The sequence below is a fragment of the Megascapheus bottae genome, chromosome X (assembly GCF_031878675.1).
Source record: "Megascapheus bottae isolate mThoBot1 chromosome X, mThoBot2.hap1, whole genome shotgun sequence".
Lineage (NCBI taxonomy): Eukaryota > Metazoa > Chordata > Mammalia > Rodentia > Geomyidae > Megascapheus > Megascapheus bottae.
Genome location: NC_143547.1, coordinates 65730452 through 65733991, shown reverse-complemented (window position 1 = coordinate 65733991; position 3540 = coordinate 65730452). Strand labels below are relative to the sequence as shown.

The 3540-nt window shown below is 43.4% G+C and overlaps 1 pseudogene; it reads right to left on the bottom strand.

The window, feature by feature from the left end:
- Positions 1–1941: 1941 nt before the first annotated feature.
- On the bottom strand, positions 1942–3274 carry LOC150041205 (S-adenosylhomocysteine hydrolase-like protein 1 pseudogene; annotated as a pseudogene).
- Positions 3275–3540: the final 266 nt, after the last annotated feature.

Sequence of the window (3540 nt, the reverse complement as noted above, 5' to 3'; positions counted from 1 at the left end):
TCATTTTAATTGACTTTAATGATTATTGCTGATCTGCAAGGGTTAATATGGCATTCATTAAAAATCATTCAATATAAAATGAACATTTCCCCCCAAGTTGCTTTCCATGTACTCCCTCTGATGCCAGATTTTTTTCCCTACAGTGTCCTTTGTTACATGGCTTGACAGAGACAGAGCCCTTACCTATTATTCCTACAGACATAGCAAGAGACATGGGATCAGAGGGCAGCTGGATCTTGACCCCTTCCCTCTAGCAGAGCTGATCCCATGGATACAGTGTTGGCCAGTTTACCTCCCCAGTGGATGTGGTGTTCTGATTGGCTGGTTAAGTGCCATGGGATAAGGGCTTCAACTGTTAGCATCTACAGAGAAACATGGCCACACTGGCAAGAAAAAGGAACTGGGTGGGGTGAAATGGGAGAGGAGAAGGGGAAAAAGTTTTGGCAAGATATTCATCCCCTGCTAGGAAGGTGCAGGGCAAAAGCTTTCTGTTTTAATATTCCTGTTTTTAGTATTTGTTTCTCTTATCAGTGGAGAGAAGTTAAGAATTTCTATTATCTAGCACTAATGCATAGCCCATCTTTGAAGGACTATAAGTTAGAACCAGTTGAGGATTTGAAATCCTGAATAATTATATACTTAAAGCTTATTTCACCATGCAGAAATGCTGGTAAGCAGGGTGCATGGCATGTATATTGTCTCAGATCTTTGAGAAGTTTCTGGGTATTCTTTCAGAGAATGAGCCTGGATGTACTACTGGTTGCTTTCTCTACAGCAAAACTGTTAAGATCTTTGTTCATCAACTTTTTGTGGATGTGTCAACCAAAAAATGGTATCACTTCCATAAAACAAGCATCAGAAAGCAGCTAAAGTCCAAGACATATACATTTTACTGTGGCCCCATTTATCATTCTTCTATCTACACTTACCTCCCTTTCAATATTTTAGGTTGCAGAAACACAGCTGACCAAAAATTTGCTCTTAAAGGACAAACTCTAAAGATAGACTCACTGTGTTTATACTGAGTGATGGCTCAAGAAATTTGCCTTCAGCATAAGCTGTAAGGGGCAGGGAAGAAACAATTTGCTTATGGCTCCAGTTCACTGATGGTATAAAAATGATGAGCTAGAAACAGAGAGACTCATCAGAGTTTGAGACTACAGAATTTATCTATACTCAACTCTCCAATCTTTACTTCAAAGTTCAAAAGAGAAATTGATAACTGAATACCTGAGCATTTCCTCAGTGTTAACACTAAAATTTTCCTTAATTAAAAAGTAAAACAAAAAAACAGAAATAAATGGTAGGCGACAAAGTTCCACTTGATACAATGTAGTCTATTAAGAAGTAGAAAAATGAGACAGTGGAGGCTGGGGGCACCTAGGCTGGGAGGCTGCTGCATCCTCACAGGCAGTCCTCCCAGGGGCATTCTCTGAAGCCCACCCCTTACCTTCACACAGAGCAAAGGCCAGGAACAGCTAAGGAAAATTGACCTGCACCACCTACATCTACCTGGCAGGTAGCTACCATTCCTGCTCCTCTGAAGAAGTGAAAGAGCCCTGATTTCAGCAGCTAATAAATGGGCTCTTTTAAGGCAATTTAGACATTGCAAATTGTTCCACATAAAAGGTACCTTAGCATTTCCTATTAACAAAGTACCTCATCATGACTAAAGTCCCCAGAAATGGTAGTGAAAGGATCACCTTTCTGGGCTGGAAAAGTAAAATCCTTGACTGACTGGGAGGGGAGGAAACCTGAATCCCAGGCACATTGAAGGAACCTTGAAGCCACGTTCCTGTGTGGCCTGTAAAACTTGGATAATGAAATGAAAAGAAAACCAAAACAAAAAAAATGACAATATAGAAAAAAATCAACAGGAAAGGAATAAAAAGAAAATGAAAAAATATTAAAAAATATTTCTTTTAGAGTTGTGACTTCATATGGACTGGTTTTTGGTAATATGGTCTGTTAGTATCTATAACAATTAGGTTTGAATGGCCCATTTTTGTTGAGTCCCAGGTATTTTGCTTGGTCATCTGTCAGCTCTGTCAGGTGGGCATCAAAAGATGGCAGGTGCAAGCTGAAAACATACTCATCCATTTTCTTAGGAAGCAAGTATACATCCTGTTTGTATCGCCCCTCAGGTGCATTATAGAGTTCTATCAGTGCCAGAGCCTGTGTTGTAGCTGTGATGGATAGAACAAAGGTGGGAACTGTGGAGCAGCTCAAATTGAGCAGGCGACCCTCTGCCAGGAGGACGACACGTTTGCCATCTGGCCAGATGACATGATCCACCTGAGAACGAACTCTCTCCCAGGTCAGCTCGGGAGTGCGGAGGCTGGTCACATCGATTTCCATGTTGGAGTGGCCCATATTACACACAATGCAGCTGTTTTTCATACGGTCCAAGTGCTCATTTGTGACTACATTCTTATTTCCTGTGCAAGTTATTGTGACATCAACTTGCCAAATGACTTCATTTAACTTCACCCCCCTGAAGCCATCCATGCAGGCCTGCAGAGCACAGATGGGGTCGATTTCTGTGATGTAGACAATTGCTCCCAGGGCCTTGAAAGCAGCACAGCAGCCCTTTCCTACCTCACCATAACCACACACCACCACTTGTTTCCCACCAAACATCACATCTGTGGTTCTCTTCAGGCCATCCAAAATGGATTCTTGGCAGCAGTACAAGTTATCAAACTTCTGTTTGGTAACAGAATCATTGACATTCATGGCCAGAACACAGAGCTTCCCAGCTTTGGAGAGCTGATAGAGCCTGTGTACACCAGTCATGCTCTCTTCCACAATGCCTCGGATCTTCTTAAACACGTTTGGATACTTCTTATAAACCCAGTGGGTTAAGTCTCCCCCATCATCCAGGATCATGTTGGCCTGCCACCCATCCATGTTCACACAACGGTCAATACACCACCAGAAATCATCTTCTGACTCCAGCCTCAGCCAGGGCTGCAGCCACTTCATTCTGAGTTGAATAGATGATGCAAGCAGACCAGCGGCACTGAGCCCCAAGGGCACAAAGTGTCTCAATCAATACCGCTGTCTGGGCTATGATGTGTGTATAGCCCACTATTTTAGCACCAGCCAAGGGATTTTCCCCCTGTGCACGTTTCCTGAGTGAAATCAGAGAAAACATGTCTTGCTCTGCAATTTCAACCTCCCGGCGTCCAAATTCTGCCTGCTTGATGTTCTTCACACAGAAATTGCTGCTGCTCTTAGAGTTGGTTTGCTACTTTTCTTGAGGGGAAACATCATCATCAGAGCTATCTGTGTAGGATGCAGCTGAACTGTAGCTGTCAGTGGAGGACTGTGAGATGGAATGAGACAAATATCTCTCCGGCCTGTCTTGGTAGGGAATTTTGTGAACTCTTGCATGTCATCAGCAAACAGAATTTGCTTCTTGGGGGCCTTGGTGACGGTGGCCATGAAAGAGTACTTCTAAGCGTCCTCGATCTCCTTGGCCTGTTTCAGCTCCTCCCTGACCCCGGGCAGCGGCATTGCGTCAGGCATCGATATCCC